At 40.0% G+C, this 19,421-nt stretch overlaps 1 protein-coding gene across 18 annotated transcripts in view; it reads left to right on the forward strand.

Moving 5' to 3' along the window:
- Nucleotides 1-19,421, forward strand: part of LOC109037045 (coiled-coil domain-containing protein AGAP005037) — a 313,866-nt gene that overhangs the window by 178,873 nt on the left and 115,572 nt on the right. The gene's annotated exons all lie outside the window — the stretch shown is intronic.

Genomic DNA, 19,421 nt, shown 5'->3' on the forward strand with positions numbered 1-19,421 from the left:
ACCCACCATGAAGTGATGAGCGCAAACCTAACCTTTATCAGTGAGATTAGATATTATACACTTTGTACAGACAAAAATAAAAGACACTTAAAGGAATATAACACTAGACTTATCACTACAGTTTTAAGCCACCCTCAATTAGTGGGTTTTAAGATGTTGTATGGGGGTTAATCGGGTACCACGGTTGCCAGCTCGAAGGGCTTGCGCCTTCTAAGCCTCCGCAGTTCCTCACTATTGTCCAATAATCTGATGACTTCCTCGTTGGGATGGGCCAAAAGACGTTCTTCATATCTACAGGCTGTTCGCCGAATTACTGCGCCGACGCTCTCGATGCCGAGGTCCCGGTGGATGTCAGAGTTCCTGACATACCATCGCGCCCCCACCATCCGCCGCAGCACAGAATTCTGAGCCCTCTGGATGATTTTAATATTAGAGTTAGCTGCACACCCCCAGAGCTGGCAGCCGTAGGACCACACTGGCCTGAGGGCCTGCTTGTAAAGAAGTACCTTGTTGTCAAGGGATAGGTTGGAATTGCATCTAAGGAGCCATCTAAGTTTGGAATTTTTGATCATGAGCTCTCGTCTCTTTCTTTTGATGTGAGCCGCCCAATGCAACTTGACATTGAGTGTCACACCCAAATATTTAGCCTCTTCGGAGCACCCCACAGGCCTTCCATCCAACCAGATTGGTGGAACCAACCTGGGTAACCTGCGCATGCGGTACGTGAAATCGATAAATTGCGACTTTTGACTATTAAGGGCAGATCGCCATTTTTTATTCCAGTCGACTATCTGGTCGACTCCATTTTGTAACTTGTTGATGGATTGGGGGAGTGTCTTACCTACTGCTGTTCCGGCCGTGTCATCAGCATACGTGGAAATGAGCACATCACCGACGTCGGGTAAAACGCTCATGTATATTAAAAATAGGACTGGTCCTAGGACTGATCCTTGGGGGGCTCCTGCTAGGATCGGTTTGAATCCTGAGTAGGCTTCATCCTGCCTAACTCTGAATGATCTACCTCCCAAATACGATTCAAGGAGATCGTAATGATTGGCAGGAAATAATTTGTGGAGTTTAAGTTTCAGACCTTCGTGCCATACTTTATCGAAGGCTGTTGCAATATCTAAGAAAATGCTTGCACAATACTCGCCTCGCTCAAGTGATCTCTCTATGAGATCTACTACGCGGTGAATTTGTTCTATCGTCGAGTGCTTGGCCCGAAATCCAAATTGATGTTTAGGAAGAATTTTCCTGTCATCAATAATTTTGATTCATTTCTAAAGGTAACATCTTTCAAAAAACTTGCCTATACATGATAATAAAGATATTGGGCGATAAGAGGAAAGTTTATTTTTTGGTTTCCCACTTTTATGAATAACTACTATTTCGACCTTCTTCCAATCCTCGGGGAAGTGGCGGAGTTCCAGGATAGCATTATAAATGTTTGTTAATTGCTTGGTAGCTTTGTCTGGTAATTCTTTAAGAATTTCCGATGTAACTCCGTCCATGCCCATTTTTTATTTTTAAGCTTATATTTAATTAGATATTGGATTCGTTAAGTGCAAGATCCCGAAAGCGATGAGAATGCGGTGAACAAACAATGGTCCGAAACCAAATGGAAGGAAGCCATGAAATTAGGTTAACACTGTCTGGACCGTATCTACCAACTTCAGCAATCTTACAATCGTCTGGCTAAAATAGTAGAATCGAAACAGCATTTGAATCGAGAGAGCGGACGACGACAACGTCGACGGTAATTATCATGGCGGCAGAAATACATGGGATCGTCGAGGAGTTACATAAACCTGCACGACGAAACTATCCGTGTCGTAAAGTACGGATTCTCGGATTGTTCGATTTATGGCAAGCCGATCTCGTCGAGATGCAACCGTACGCCTCGGTCAACACAGGATACAGGTTTCTTTTTACCGCCAGCGACGCGTGCTTGAAAAAGGCGTGGGCCGAACCGCTCAAATCGAAAACGGCCGCGGATGTCACTTATGCCATGCAACGCGTTCTCAAAGCAGCCGGAAAGTCACCAAAATATTTACAAGTCGATATGGGCTCGGAATTCTCCAACCTCAAATGTCAAGCATTGATGAAGCATCACAAGATTAAAATGTACAGCTTGTACTCGACAACCAAAGCCTCTATTGTGGAGCGATTCAACCGAACGCTCAAAACGAAGATGTGGAGAGAGTTCAGCGCGCAAGGATCGTACAAGTGGGTAGATCTATTACCGAAACTCATCCATGAATATGACGGGAGCGTTCATTGCACCATCGGGATGAAACCAATTGATGTCACCGAAAAGGATGTACCGATGATCCTGCAAAAGCTTCGTGGGCCGCCGCTGAGTAAAACCGAAAAGAGCCGTCTGGCCAGACGAAAACTGAAAGTCGGTGATCACGTCCGGATCTCGAGACTCAAAGCCATGCTCGAGAAAGGATACACACTGAAATGAAGCACGGAAATTTTCAAGATTGTCAGCGTCAATCCGACCGTTCCGATCACGTACGATCTGAAAGATGCGCACGATACGATCATCAAAGGAAAATTCTACCGCGAAGAACTCCAACCCACCAATTATGAGGATTCGTACCTGGTGGAGAAAATTCTGCGTCGCAAGAAAAACCAGGCCTTTGTCAAATGGTTGGGTCTGGACGCGAGTCACAACAGTTGGGTCGATATGTCTTTCGATCAGTATCCATTGATGAATTCAATGCAATAAAAAAATTCGAAATCGAACATGGCACACATCCTGGCAAGGAATGTGCAGGGACCCTGCATCAGGGTCCTTTTGTAGAGTTATAATTTCAAACTAAAACTTTGACAGTCCTCGTTTTTGAACATTTGACCAGGGTTTTTTCTGTTCAATGTGTTGCACATTACGACCCAAAATTTGAAGTTTGCTTCAGTGATTTTGTAAATTTGGCGTCATTGGTGCGAAATTTTGAATTTGCTGATTTTAAATCTATTTTAAGACCGAGGTCATCTACTTACAACAAAGTTTCAAGGAGATGCATCCTTGTTTACAGAGGGTCCTACTTCTGCTCTCTCTTTTTCTTCCCACCTCCCTCGTAATCCCGTCACACAATGATCTACAGTGGACTCTCGATAATTCGAAAACCTCGTTAATTCGAAGGAAAGTCCGTTTCCCTTAAAATCTTTCGATAATTCGAAGAAAATCAATGTATTTTTCTCCCCTCGTTATTTCGAAATTTTTAAGCTGGCGCGGCCCTCTACAGGGTTATCCAAAAGTCACTGACCACCCCTGTAACTTTTTTCCAAATTGAGATAGAAGTTTGAAACTTTGGGAATGTTCCTCGGTCTAAAGTAGCAACTTTTTGGTCCCCCCAAAATTTTGGGGGGCGGCCCCCCCTAAGGGGGGCGGGGGCTAACTTTTTTTTTTCAAATAGCAACCTCCCTTTTGTGATACCTCATTCGAAAGATAATAAAAAAAGAAAATTTTTGGCGCAAACCGCAAGTCAAAATGTTGATTTTTGACAAAATGGCGGCCGGTCAAAGTTTAAAATGGCAGAAATTTGGCATCTCCGTTTTTTATAAGCGGATTGGTCTGAAACTCGGAATCTAAGGGTTTTTTGGGACGAGAAAGACGATTCTGGCATCGGTTTTCCAGAAAAGTCAGTCCTTTTCAAAATGGCGGCGGTCAAAATGGCGGCCTAGAGCGAGAAGTGGATATTTAGGCTGCTTATCGTTGGATTTGCATGAAACTTGGTATCCGGGGTATTTCGGCACGAGAAGAACGAATCTTTCATTGGATATCTGAAATTCCGACGAATTTCAAAATGGCGGCTAAAAAGTGGCGATAAATCAGTTTTACGGCTGTTTACCGATGTATTTGCATGAAATGCGATATCAATTATTTAGTATTTCAAGAATTAATGAAAGATTTCTTTTTATCCAGCCAAAAACCACCAGGATATCGAATTTCATGCAAATCCATTGGTAAACAGCCGTAAAACTGATTTATCGCCACTTTTTAGCCGCCATTTTGAAATTCGTCGGAATTTCAGATATCCAATGAAAGATTCGTTCTTCTCGTGCCGAAATACCCCCGGATACCAAGTTTCATGCAAATCCAACGATAAGCAGCCTAAATATCCACTTCTCGCTCTAGGCCGCCATTTTGACCGCCGCCATTTTGAAAAGGACTGACTTTTCTGGAAAACCGATGCCAGAATCGTCTTTCTCGTCCCAAAAAACCGTTAGATTCCGAGTTTCAGACCAATCCGCTAATAAAAAACGGAGATGCCAAATTTCTGCCATTTTGAACTTTGACCGGCCGCCATTTTGTCAAAAATCAACATTTTGACTTGCGGTTTGCGCCAAAAATTTTCTTTTTTTATTATCTTTCGAATGAGAGTAGGGTGAAAATGGGAATTTGAGGCCAGTAAATTATCCAACAGCGTTGCATGATTGTGCAGAAAAATATGAATTAATTTACAGCGTTGTATAGGGATTATTGTTCAATATGGCAACGCTGTAAAAAGAAAGTATTGCATGTTGCCCCTTCAATATGCGGGTTATGCAATCGTGTATGAATGCCCCTTCATTTTTCGGGTTATGCAATGGTGTATTTTTCAAGATGGCGCAGCAGTGTTGCCGCGTGGTGCATGTAAATAAATGATTTATTTATTGGTGAAATTTTGCAACATTGCATTTTACAGTGTTGCCAGATGGGGCGAGAAATTAGTTGATTTTTTCGATACAATGTTGCCAGATTGTGCAATAAATTCGGATTTTCGGACTTGTAAAATTTTTCAGTTTCGAGAGACCGTATCTTGCAGTATGGGTCGGTATCAGATACTGTAGATTAGGGTCTGATTCGGGAAATTGGAAAATTTTCGGAAAATCACCCTCGTCCGATCCGGCGCGGACCGATGCGATTCTTTTACGCTATTGAAGATCGGAAAACTGTACTGACCGAATTTCGATACGAGTTTTAGTTTTCGAGATTTCGGACTTGTAAAATTTTCGGCTTCGAAAGACCGTATCTTACAGTATGGGCCTGGTATCGGAGACTGTAGATTAGGGTCTGATTCGGTAATTGGATTTTTGGACTTGTAAAAATTTTCGGTTTCGAGAGACCGTATCTTGCAGTATGGGTCGGTATCTGATACTGTAGATTAGGGTCTGATTTGGGAAATTGGAAAATTTTCGGAAAATCACCCTCGACCGATCCGTTGCGGACCGATGCGATTCTTTTCCATTATCGAAGATCGGAAAACTGTACTGACCGAATTTTGATACGACTTTTAGTTTCCGAGATTTCGGACTTGTAAAATTTTAACGGCATCCACGATAGACCATATCTTACAGTATGGACCTGGTATCGGATACTGGAGTGTAGGGTCTGATTCGGTAATTGGATTTTCGGACTTGTAAAAATTTTCGAATTCGAAAGACCATATCTTACAGTATGGACCTGGTATCGGATACTGGAGAGTAGGGTCTGATTCCGGAAATTGGAATTTCGGACTTGTAAAAATTTTCGATTTCGAAAGATCATATCCTACAGTATGGACCTGGTATCGGATACTGGAGAGTAGGGTCTGGTTCGGGAAGTTAAAAAAAATTTCGGAAAATTACCATCCTCCGATCCATCCCAACCCGATACGATTCTTTTACACTATCGAAGATCGGAAAACCGTACGACCCGAATTTTGAGACGACTTTTAGTTTTTGAGAAAATCCAACTTTCACCTAAGTCGCATGCGTATCTTATATGTATATACGAGTTTTTACGCTTGCTCGAATAAATGGGTTGGTAGTTCACTCTTGACAGGTTGTATGTCCGATTGTGTATGCGCGGTTCTGTTCCTTACATTGTTTTCAGATTGTGTAAAATATTCGGATTTTCGGACTTGTAAAATTTTCGGGATCAATACACCATATCCTACAGTATGGGTCTGGTATCGGTGCAGCCCCCCTCGCGAACCGGATTGTTTAGGAAATTTCAGCACAAGACTACGGGTCCTCACTCTATACGTCCCGAAATCAATGTTCAACGTGAAATATCCGTTGGTTCATGGGTCGCAGAATCATCTGAGGACTCTAATTCACTTGTATGGATCAAGGGTTTCAGAAAAAACTTGAACATTGCGGGCAGCCCCCCTCGCGAACCGGATTGTTTAGGAAACTTCAGCACAAGCCTACGGGTCCTCACTCTATACGTCCCGAAATCAATGTTCAACGTGAAATATCCGTTGGTTCATGGGTCGCAGAATCATCTGAGGACTCTAATTCACTTGTATGGATCAAGGGTTTCAGAAAAAACTTGAACATTGCGGGCAGCCCCCCCTCGCGAACGGTATGTTTAGGAAATTTCAGCACAAGACTACGGGTCCTCACTCTATACGTCCCGAAATCAATGTTCAACGTGAAATATCCGTTGGTTCATGGGTCGCAGAATCATCTGAGGACTCTAATTCACTTGTATGGATCAAGGGTTTCAGAAAAAACTTGAACATTGCGGGCAGCCCCCCTCGCGAACGGTATGTTTAGGAAATTTCAGCACAAGACTACGGGTCCTCACTCTATACGTCCCGAAATCAATGTTCAACGTGAAATATCCGTTGGTTCATGGGTCGCAGAATAATCTGAGGACTCTAATTCACTTGTATGGATCAAGGGTTTCAGAAAAAAACTTGAAATTTCATTGCGGGCAACCCCCCTCGCGAACGGTATGTTTAGGAAACTTCAGCACAAGCCTGCGGGTCCTCACTCTATACATCCCGAAATCAATGTTCAACGTGAAATATCCGTTGGTTCATGGGTCGCAGAATAATCTGAGGACTCTAATTCACTTGTACGGATCAAGGGTGTCAGAAAAACTTAAAATTTCATTGCGGGTTCTCACCCAGCGGTCGTGAGGGAGCAACGAAGTGCTTTAACTCCGTTTCCGTGCTGCGGTCCTCGATGGATGCGTCACGAGATGATCAATATTCAACGTGAAATATCTCTTGGTTTGTGGATCGCAGGATAATCTTATGAATCTTATTCAGTTGTATGGAGTAAGCGGTATACTCGATGACTTCGATTATTTACCACAACTTCATATGAGAATGTCCATGGTTGATGATTTCGATACTATACCACAGATAGAAACGTAACATATCAATAATCGATGGTATTTGCTTAATATGTCGAAAACGGTTCGTCCTAGACGATTTTTGACGAGAACAATCCGCTACATTTCGATTATAAATTCAATGAGAGCACTAGGAAGCCTCTAAAATAGTTAGGAAGCCCAAAATCAATCAATCAATAATTATCTTATTGGAATCCACCGTATTGCTTTCAGGGACGTGTCGTAACCCGTGATGGACCGTTCGATCTAACATTTAAGGTAGGGTAAAAGATCGATATTCAGGTCCAAATTACTTCACACTCGATTATTTTACCATAGTTTTAAATATAGTACCTATATAGTGAGAGTATAGATAAATGTGAAACTCCGAGAATCCATCAGGCCTTCACCGATGCCTCCGCGAATAAAGTCAGGGCCAGAAATACAACCAACCTATGAATTTCAATTACACAGAACAATTTACTAATACAATTGTTACGAACCATCGTTTATCAAGCACGTATTTGACTTAGTTTTTGCAAAAATTTACTCATTTTTTTTTTTGCGGAAGAACGCTCATTTATGTACATTCTGAGCCATATTGGTTAGAATTGGAATCTACAGACTGGCAGTGAAATTTTGGGTGTTAGAAGTTGGTTAGAAGGGTGCGGCTGCACTTTTGGGTCCAAAACCCTCCATGAAGCGATCTGTCCATACTCTCGCTATAAAGGTACTCTAGTTTTAAATAGGAATACAACAATATTCAATTATTTCGATTCATTACCATAGTTTTTTTTAATAGGAATACATCGATGGGCAATTATTTCGATTTTTCACCGTAACATCAAATGGAAAAATCTAGTCAGTTGATGATTGCGAATATTTACCCTAATGGACCACTAGACGAGTTTCTTAACAAAAATTTCACGTAAACCATGATGCGCACACCGAAAATTACCGAAATATGATTCTTGAGATGTAAATTCAAACTACCCGCTCATGAAAGCTCGCAATGCTCCGCGTGATTCACATCACACGCTAAACGTTATCACGATAGTTTCTGCGATATAAAAATCTTGACACTTTGGATCAGCTATAGCAAATTGTTTACAGTTTGAACAACACATGATGGGAAATGAATACTTATTGCTCGATTGAGAAGCTTGCTGAAAGCGTTGTAGTGCTCGATTTGATGGTCGTAGAGCTTTGAGCAGTTCAAATTCCCCGTAACCAATGTGTGAAATGAAAACGTTAATATCTTCGTTAGGAGTTGGTTTCAGTAATTTAGTTGCGTGAATCGAGTTCTCCGTGAAGCTCTGGTTAAGAAACACGTATCAGAATGCTTAAATTCGCACCTTATCTAGTGGTCCATTTTAAATGGGAATGTAACAATACTCGATGATTTCGATACTTTACATCAGATGTAAAGGTAAAATTTCAATAATCGATGGATTTTGCTCGATATCTGGAAAATGATGCGTCCTACACGATTTCTGACGGCAACACACCCGCTACTTTTCAAATATGAATGCAATGAGACCACCGGAAGCCTCCAAAAAATTTATCAAACCTAAAAGATGTTGAATTTCATTGCGGGAACCCCCCAGTTGCGAACAACGGTATTGAAAAAGCTCCAGTAGGTACATTGCTTTACGGTCCCCGTCAAAATCAGAACTGAGAACTCAAGAGGGAACTGATGCATTTGATTGTGAGTCAAAATCAGAACTTCATAAAGAACTTGAGATAAAGGTGACCGCAGAAGAGGATCATAACTCTAGTAAAGATAAAAAGGGTGATGCGAAGATCCATATAGAGATGGATAAAAACCATGTTTTGAAGCCCCAAAATCGTGAGAATGATTTTTTTTTTTTGGGTCAAGGAGTGATGTAAATGAACTTGATGAGTTTATTTTAAATGTACAATCCATTGACTGTGACGTACCCAAAACTTTTAATGAAGTTGAGAATAGAGCTGATAAAATTCAATGGCAGCGGGTCATTAAAGAGGAGCTTGACTTTCTCACATTCAACAATACTTGGAGTCTTGTACCAAAGCCTGAGGATAAAAATATTGTTGATTGTAAATGGATTTTTACAATTAAGAAGGATGAATTTGGGGAACCTAAAAAAACATAAAGCACGGTTAGTTGCTCGTGGCTTCAGTCAAAAAAAATAAGCTAAAGACTATGATGAAACTTTGACTCCTCTCGCTCGAATAGAATTCTGGTGGCTTTTACCAACCAATTTGATTTGCTAATTCACCAAATGGATGTAAAACAGCTTTTCTGAATGGAAATTTGAGAGAGAGGAAATTTATATGAGAATTGGGAACTGTACGAGGTCTGTCCGGAAAATATCGGTTGTTCACGTAGGCTGGAGTCGAAAATTAACTTTTTTTGAATTCTCATAGTACTGTCACCTGATGGAAGCAACCTCATGGTTCCTCATATGAAAATTAGGTTATCTGGTAGCTTGGTGAGTTGCAAAAAAGACTCATAAAAGGTCCTGACTACTTGCACAGCATGGTGTACATAATGATATGCACAACACAGCTGATTTGTGCGCTGCAATAAGTATTTATGCAAATATACAAGCAAGAACATTAAGATCTTGTGGCAGTACTTGAAAAGGGTGTTACGATACCTATAAGGCTCAAGGAATTTGAAATTGACCTATACAAAGAAACTAATATTTACTGATATCTTGAGTGGTCACTGTGATTCTGATTGGGCAACAGATGAAAACGATAGAAAGAGCACGACAGGCTTCTTATTTCAATTATTTGAAAACTGTACCATTTGTTGGAATACCAAAAGCAAAACTCTGTGGCTACCTCATCCACTGAATCAGAGTATATGGCGCTTTTGAAGCTGTCAGGGAAGCTCTTTGATTGAAATCGTTTCTGAGTAGTATTAATATGACTGCAATAACTCCCATTTTAATTTATGAAGACAACACCGGTTGCATAAGTATTGCAGAGAATCCAAATAGTCACAAAAGATCAAAACACATGCATGTAAAGTATCATTTTTCTAGAGAACAGGTAGAAAAAGGGCTAAAAAATGTGAAATATGTTCCAACAGGTGATCACCTACCCGATTTACTGACCAAACCGTTATCCACCATAAAATTCCAGAAATTAAGACCAGGGCTGGATCTTCAAAATTAGCAAAATTAGAAATTAGCAAGTCAAAATGCAAGTGGACTCGTCAAAAAAATCCAAGTGGACTCGTCAAAATAAGTCTCCTTTGAATATATCCTTCAGCGCTCTCTAAGTGTTTTCTTTGCTCTCCTCTATCGAATTGAAACGTAAGCTAAGGAAACAGACAAAAGTCGTAGGGAAGATCAAAACACATAGATGTAAAGTATCATTTTCTAGAGAACAGGTAGAAAAAACTGCTAATAAATGTGAAATATGTTCCAACAGGTGATCAGCTAGCCGATTTACTGACCAAACCGTTATCCACCATAAAATTCAAGAAATTAAGACCAGAGCTGGGTCTTCAAAATTAGTAAAATTAGAAATTAGCAAGTCAAAATTCAAGTGGACTCGTCAAAATAACTCTCCTTTGAATATATCTTTCAGCGCTCTCTAAGTGTTTACTTTGATCTCCTCTATCGAGTTGAAACGTAAGCTAAGGAAACAGACAAAAGTCGCAGGGAGCTAAATATGGACTTTAGGAGGATGCGGTATGTAGGATGCTGTGCTTCGCTAAAACTGTGGCCGGCGAGCATTATCATGACGGAACATCCAGTCACCGCTTGCCCGCAATTATTCAGGACGTATTCACCTGATAGAGCGTTGTAAAGTTTCCCTGGTCAGGTTCTTCTATAATCGTTGTACCGCGAGGAATATATTCATGATATCCAGGGTGCAATCCATTTGAGGACTGTGCTTTTGTCTCAGGGTCGTAGCCGTAGACTCATTTGAAGTAAAATTTAATGAATCTTCACCCTCGGTTATTTTACGAAAAAATAAAAGGTAACGCGAGCATGACACTTGACACGCATATTTTGATCAGTTATCTTTCTAATATCCGATTGAAAGCTATCGAAGTTCAATTGTAAAATAAAGGAGGATAAAGTCCAGGCCATTATCTGTATTAAAATCTGAATCAATAAAAAATTTTCGATATTTTCCGGACAGACCTCGTACAGTTCCCAATCTCTTTTCATTATCGTTTTGAGTAGAAAAGTTTCATTGCGGGTAGCCCGAACGGGAGTGGAAGATGAACCGACAATAAATTCCTAAGTTGGGACATTGTATTTTTCTTTTAGATTTGATTTACTTCAATAGTACGGTTTGTTAAGGGAAATATAGTTTGATTTTTTTTTTTTTTTTTAAATAAAAAAGAACAAATGAATTATACACAGTTATTATCCATATTAAAAACGTCCGCCTCTTAGAAAACGTACGCGTTTAAAAAACGCAAACGTGTTTAGAAAACGCAAACACGTTTCGAAAACGCAAACACGTTTAGAAAACGCAAACACGTTCCGAAAACGCAAACACGTTTAGAAAACGCAAACACGTTCCGAAAACGCAAACACGTTTAGAAAACGCAAACACGTTCCGAAAACGCAAACACGTTTAGAAAACGCAAACACGTTCCGAAAACGCAAACACGTTTAGAAAACGCAAACACGTTTCGAAAACGCAAACACGTTTAGAAAACGCAAACACGTTTAGAAAACGCAAACACGTTTAGAAAACGCAAACACGTTTAGAAAACGCAAACACGTTTCGAAAACGCAAACACGTTTAGAAAACGCAAACACGTTTAGAAAACGCAAACACGTTTCGAAAACGTACGCCTTGTAAAAATGTCCACTAAAATTCCAGGAATGCGAATAGAGTTGCTGAATAGGTTTGTCCGCTTCCTTTTCCAGACACGCTGTTACTCCATCTCAAACTCAGCTTCTCGAATTTTGACTTGCTAATTTCTAATTTTGCTAATTTTGAAGACCCAGCCATGGTCTTAAATTCTTGAATTTTATGGTGGATAACGGTTTGGTTACTAAATCGGATAGCTGATCAGCTGTTGGAACATATTTCACATTTATTAGCCCTTTTTCTACCTGCTCTCTAGAAAAATGATACTTTACATCTATATGTTTTGATCTTCGTGGTTACTTGGAATCTTTAACAGAACTTCGATAGCTTTCAATCGGATATTAGAAAGATAACTGATCAAAATATGCGTGTCAAGTGTCATGCTCGCGTTACCTTTTATTTTTTCGTAAAATAACCGAGGGTGAAGATTCATTAAATTTTACTTCAAATGAGTCTACGGCTACGACCCTGAGACAAAAGCACAGTCCTCAAATGGATTGCACCCTGGATATCATGAATATATTCCTCGCGGTACAACGATTATAGAAGAACCTGACCAGGGAAACTTTACAACGCTCTATCAGGTGAATACGTCCTGAATAATTGCGGGCAAGCGGTGACTGGATGTTCCGTCATGATAATGCTCGCCGGCCACAGTTTTAGCGAAGCACAGCATCCTACATACCGCATCCTCCTAAAGTCCATATTTAGCTCCCTGCGACTTTTGTCTGTTTCCTTAGCTTACGTTTCAACTCGATAGAGGAGATCAAAGTAAACACTTAGAGAGCGCTGAAAGATATATTCAAAGGAGAGTTATTTTGACGAGTCCACTTGAATTTTGACTTGCTAATTTCTAATTTTACTAATTTTGAAGACCCAGCTCTGGTCTTAATTTCTTGAATTTTATGGTGGATAACGGTTTGGTCAGTAAATCGGCTAGCTGATCACCTGTTGGAACATATTTCACATTTATTAGCAGTTTTTTCTACCTGTTCTCTAGAAAATGATACTTTACATCTATGTGTTTTGATCTTCCCTACGACTTTTGTCTGTTTCCTTAGCTTACGTTTCAATTCGATAGAGGAGAGCAAAGAAAACACTTAGAGAGCGCTGAAGGATATATTCAAAGGAGACTTATTTTGACGAGTCCACTTGGATTTTTTTGACGAGTCCACTTGCATTTTGACTTGCTAATTTCTAATTTTGCTAATTTTGAAGATCCAGCCCTGGTCTTAATTTCTGGAATTTTATGGTGGATAACGGTTTGGTCAGTAAATCGGGTAGGTGATCACCTGTTGGAACATATTTCACATTTTTTAGCCCTTTTTCTACCTGTTCTCTAGAAAAATGATACTTTACATGCATGTGTTTTGATCTTTTGTGACTATTTGGATTCTCTGCAATACTTATGCAACCGGTGTTGTCTTCATAAATTAAAATGGGAGTTATTGCAGTCATATTAATACTACTCAGAAAACGATTTCAATCAAAGAGCTTCCCTGACAGCTTCAAAAGCGCCATATACTCTGATTCAGTGGATGAGGTAGCCACAGAGTTTTGCTTTTGGTATTCCAACAAATGGTACAGTTTTCAAATAATTGAAATAAGAAGCCTGTCGTGCTCTTTCTATCGTTTTCATCTGTTGCCCAATCAGAATCACAGTGACCACTCAAGATATCAGTAAATATTAGTTTCTTTGTATAGGTCAATTTCAAATTCCTTGAGCCTTATAGGTATCGTAACACCCTTTTCAAGTACTGCCACAAGATCTTAATGTTCTTGCTTGTATATTTGCATAAATACTTATTGCAGCGCACAAATCAGCTGTGTTGTGCATATCATTATGTACACCATGCTGTGCAAGTAGTCAGGACCTTTTATGAGTCTTTTTTGCAACTCACCAAGCTACCAGATAACCTAATTTCATATGAGGAACCATGAGGTTGCTTCCATCAGGTGACAGTACTATGAGAATTCAAAAAAAGTTAATTTTCGACTCCAGCCTACGTGAACAACCGATATTTTCCGGACAGACCTCGTACAGTTCCCAATTCTCATATAAATTTCCTCTCTCTCAAATTTCCATTCAGAAAAGCTGTTTTACATCCATTTGGTGAATTAGCAAATCAAATTGGTTGGTAAAAGCCACCAGAATTCTATTCGAGCGAGAGGAGTCAAAGTTTCATCATAGTCTTTAGCTTATTTTTTTTGACTGAAGCCACGAGCAACTAACCGTGCTTTATGTTTTTTTAGGTTCCCCAAATTCATCCTTCTTAATTGTAAAAATCCATTTACAATCAACAATATTTTTATCCTCAGGCTTTGGTACAAGACTCCAAGTATTGTTGAATGTGAGAAAGTCAAGCTCCTCTTTAATGACCCGCTGCCATTGAATTTTATCAGCTCTATTCTCAACTTCATTAAAAGTTTTGGGTACGTCACAGTCAATGGATTGTACATTTAAAATAAACTCATCAAGTTCATTTACATCACTCCTTGACCCAAAAAAAAAAAATCATTCTCACGATTTTGGGGCTTCAAAACATGGTTTTTATCCATCTCTATATGGATCTTCGCATCACCCTTTTTATCTTTACTAGAGTTATGATCCTCTTCTGCGGTCACCTTTATCTCAAGTTCTTTATGAAGTTCTGATTTTGACTCACAATCAAATGCATCAGTTCCCTCTTGAGTTCTCAGTTCTGATTTTGACGGGGACCGTAAAGCAATGTACCTACTGGAGCTTTTTCAATACCGTTCTTCGCAACTGGGGGGTTCCCGCAATGAAATTCAACGTCTTTTAGGGTTGATAAATTTTTGGAGGCTTCCGGTGGTCTCATTGCATTCATATTTGAAAAGTAGCGGGTGTGTTGCCGTCAGAAATCGTGTAGGACGCATCATTTTCCAGATATCGAGCAAAATCCATCGATTATTGAAATTTTACCTTTACATCTGATGTAAAGTATCGAAATCATCGAGTATTGTTACATTCCCATTTAAAATGGACCACTAGATAAGGTGCGAATTTAAGCATTCTGATACGTGTTTCTTAACCAGAGCTTCACGGAGAACTCGATTCACGCAACTAAATTACTGAAACCAACTCCTAACGAAGATATTAACGTTTTCATTTCACACATTGGTTACGGGGAATTTGAACTGCTCAAAGCTCTACGACCATCAAATCGAGCACTACAACGCTTTCAGCAAGCTTCTCAATCGAGCAATAAGTATTCATTTCCCATCATGTGTTGTTCAAACTGTAAACAATTTGCTATAGCTGATCCAAAGTGTCAAGATTTTTATATCGCAGAAACTATCGTGATAACGTTTAGCGTGTGATGTGAATCACGCGGAGCATTGCGAGCTTTCATGAGCGGGTAGTTTGAATTTACATCTCAAGAATCATATTTCGGTAATTTTCGGTGTGCGCATCATGGTTTACGTGAAATTTTTGTTAAGAAACTCGTCTAGTGGTCCATTAGGGTAAATATTCGCAATCATCAACTGACTAGATTTTTCCATTTGATGTTACGGTGAAAAATCGAAATAATTGCCCATCGATGTATTCCTATTAAAAAAAACTATGGTAATGAATCGAAATAATTGAATATTGTTGTATTCCTATTTAAAACTAGAGTACCTTTATAGCGAGAGTATGGACAGATCGCTTCATGGAGGGTTTTGGACCCAAAAGTGCAGCCGCACCCTTCTAACCAACTTCTAACACCCAAAATTTCACTGCCAGTCTGTAGATTCCAATTCTAACCAATATGGCTCAGAATGTACATAAATGAGCGTTCTTCCGCAAAAAAAAAAAATGAGTAAATTTTTGCAAAAACTAAGTCAAATACGTGCTTGATAAACGATGGTTCGTAACAATTGTATTAGTAAATTGTTCTGTGTAATTGAAATTCATAGGTTGGTTGTATTTCTGGCCCTGACTTTATTCGCGGAGGCATCGGTGAAGGCCTGATGGATTCTCGGAGTTTCACATTTATCTATACTCTCACTATATAGGTACTATATTTAAAACTATGGTAAAATAATCGAGTGTGAAGTAATTTGGACCTGAATATCGATCTTTTACCCTACCTTAAATGTTAGATCGAACGGTCCATCACGGGTTACGACACGTCCCTGAAAGCAATACGGTGGATTCCAATAAGATAATTATTGATTGATTGATTTTGGGCTTCCTAACTATTTTAGAGGCTTCCTAGTGCTCTCATTGAATTTATAATCGAAATGTAGCGGATTGTTCTCGTCAAAAATCGTCTAGGACGAACCGTTTTCGACATATTAAGCAAATACCATCGATTATTGATATGTTACGTTTCTATCTGTGGTATAGTATCGAAATCATCAACCATGGACATTCTCATATGAAGTTGTGGTAAATAATCGAAGTCATCGAGTATACCGCTTACTCCATACAACTGAATAAGATTCATAAGATTATCCTGCGATCCACAAACCAAGAGATATTTCACGTTGAATATTGATCATCTCGTGACGCATCCATCGAGGACCGCAGCACGGAAACGGAGTTAAAGCACTTCGTTGCTCCCTCACGACCGCTGGGTGAGAACCCGCAATGAAATTTTAAGTTTTTCTGACACCCTTGATCCGTACAAGTGAATTAGAGTCCTCAGATTATTCTGCGACCCATGAACCAACGGATATTTCACGTTGAACATTGATTTCGGGATGTATAGAGTGAGGACCCGCAGGCTTGTGCTGAAGTTTCCTAAACATACCGTTCGCGAGGGGGGTTGCCCGCAATGAAATTTCAAGTTTTTTTTCTGAAACCCTTGATCCATACAAGTGAATTAGAGTCCTCAGATTATTCTGCGACCCATGAACCAACGGATATTTCACGTTGAACATTGATTTCGGGACGTATAGAGTGAGGACCCGTAGTCTTGTGCTGAAATTTCCTAAACATACCGTTCGCGAGGGGGCTGCCCGCAATGTTCAAGTTTTTTCTGAAACCCTTGATCCATACAAGTGAATTAGAGTCCTCAGATGATTCTGCGACCCATGAACCAACGGATATTTCACGTTGAACATTGATTTCGGGACGTATATAGAGTGAGGACCCGTAGTCTTGCGCTGAAATTTCCTAAACATACCGTTCGCGAGGGGGGCTGCCCGCAATGTTCAAGTTTTTTCTGAAACCCTTGATCCATACAAGTGAATTAGAGTCCTCAGATGATTCTGCGACCCATGAACCAACGGATATTTCACGTTGAACATTGATTTCGGGACGTATAGAGTGAGGACCCGTAGGCTTGTGCTGAAGTTTCCTAAACAATCCGGTTCGCGAGGGGGGCTGCCCGCAATGTTCAAGTTTTTTCTGAACCCTTGATCCATACAAGTGAATTAGAGTCCTCAGATGATTCTGCGACCCATGAACCAACGGATATTTCACGTTGAACATTGATTTCGGGACGTATAGAGTGAGGACCCGTAGTCTTGTGCTGAAATTTCCTAAACAATCCGGTTCGCGAGGGGGGCTGCACCGATACCAGACCCATACTGTAGGATATGGTGTATTGATCCCGAAAATTTTACAAGTCCGAAAATCCGAATATTTTACACAATCTGAAAACAATGTAAGGAACAGAACCGCGCATACACAATCGGACATACAACCTGTCAAGAGTGAACTACCAACCCATTTATTCGAGCAAGCGTAAAAACTCGTATATACATATAAGATACGCATGCGACTTAGGTGAAAGTTGGATTTTCTCAAAAACTAAAAGTCGTCTCAAAATTCGGGTCGTACGGTTTTCCGATCTTCGATAGTGTAAAAGAATCGTATCGGGTTGGGATGGATCGGAGGATGGTAATTTTCCGAAATTTTTTTTAACTTCCCGAACCAGACCCTACTCTCCAGTATCCGATACCAGGTCCATACTGTAGGATATGATCTTTCGAAATCGAAAATTTTTACAAGTCCGAAATTCCAATTTCCGGAATCAGACCCTACTCTCCAGTATCCGATACCAGGTCCATACTGTAAGATATGGTCTTTCGAATTCGAAAATTTTTACAAGTCCGAAAATCCAATTACCGAATCAGACCCTACACTCCAGTATCCGATACCAGGTCCATACTGTAAGATATGGTCTATCGTGGATGCCGTTAAAATTTTACAAGTCCGAAATCTCGGAAACTAAAAGTCGTATCAAAATTCGGTCAGTACAGTTTTCCGATCTTCGATAATGGAAAAGAATCGCATCGGTCCGCAACGGATCGGTCGAGGGTGATTTTCCGAAAATTTTCCAATTTCCCAAATCAGACCCTAATCTACAGTATCAGATACCGACCCATACTGCAAGATACGGTCTCTCGAAACCGAAAATTTTTACAAGTCCAAAAATCCAATTACCGAATCAGACCCTAATCTACAGTCTCCGATACCAGGCCCATACTGTAAGATACGGTCTTTCGAAGCCGAAAATTTTACAAGTCCGAAATCTCGAAAACTAAAACTCGTATCGAAATTCGGTCAGTACAGTTTTCCGATCTTCAATAGCGTAAAAGAATCGCATCGGTCCGCGCCGGATCGGACGAGGGTGATTTTCCGAAAATTTTCCAATTTCCCGAATCAGACCCTAATCTACAGTATCTGATACCGACCCATACTGCAAGATACGGTCTCTCGAAACTGAAAAATTTTACAAGTCCGAAAATCCGAATTTATTGCACAATCTGGCAACATTGTATCGAAAAAATCAACTAATTTCTCGCCCCATCTGGCAACACTGTAAAATGCAATGTTGCAAAATTTCACCAATAAATAAATCATTTATTTACATGCACCACGCGGCAACACTGCTGCGCCATCTTGAAAAATACACCATTGCATAACCCGAAAAATGAAGGGGCATTCATACACGATTGCATAACCCGCATATTGAAGGGGCAACATGCAATACTTTCTTTTTACAGCGTTGCCATATTGAACAATAATCCCTATACAACGCTGTAAATTAATTCATATTTTTCTGCACAATCATGCAACGCTGTTGGATAATTTACTGGCCTCAAATTCCCATTTTCACCCTACTAATGAGGTATCACAAAAGGGGGGTTGCTATTTGAAAAAAAAAAGTTAGCCCCCGCCCCCCCTAGGGGGGGCCGCCTCCCAAAATTTTGGGGGGACCAAAAAGTTGCTACTTTAGACCGAGGAACATTCCCAAAGCTTCAAACTTCTATCTCAATTTGGAAAAAAGTTACAGGGGTGGTCAGTGACTTTTGGATAACCCTGTATAATTCGAAATTGCGACGAAAATCCTCTCTGCAATTCAAAGTGTGGGAAGTAAATATGGCCCTCCCTCTATAATTCGAAATAAGACGGTACATTCCCTCTATAATTCGAAGTCAACTGTTTAAGTACCTGGGTGTCTGAAAGAGCTGATAGGATTGTCAAAATGTAAACATGTAATTAATAATTTAAAAATTAAATATAAATAATTAA

Source organism: Bemisia tabaci, chromosome 2 (assembly GCF_918797505.1).
Source record: "Bemisia tabaci chromosome 2, PGI_BMITA_v3".
Classification (NCBI taxonomy): Eukaryota; Metazoa; Arthropoda; class Insecta; order Hemiptera; family Aleyrodidae; genus Bemisia; species Bemisia tabaci.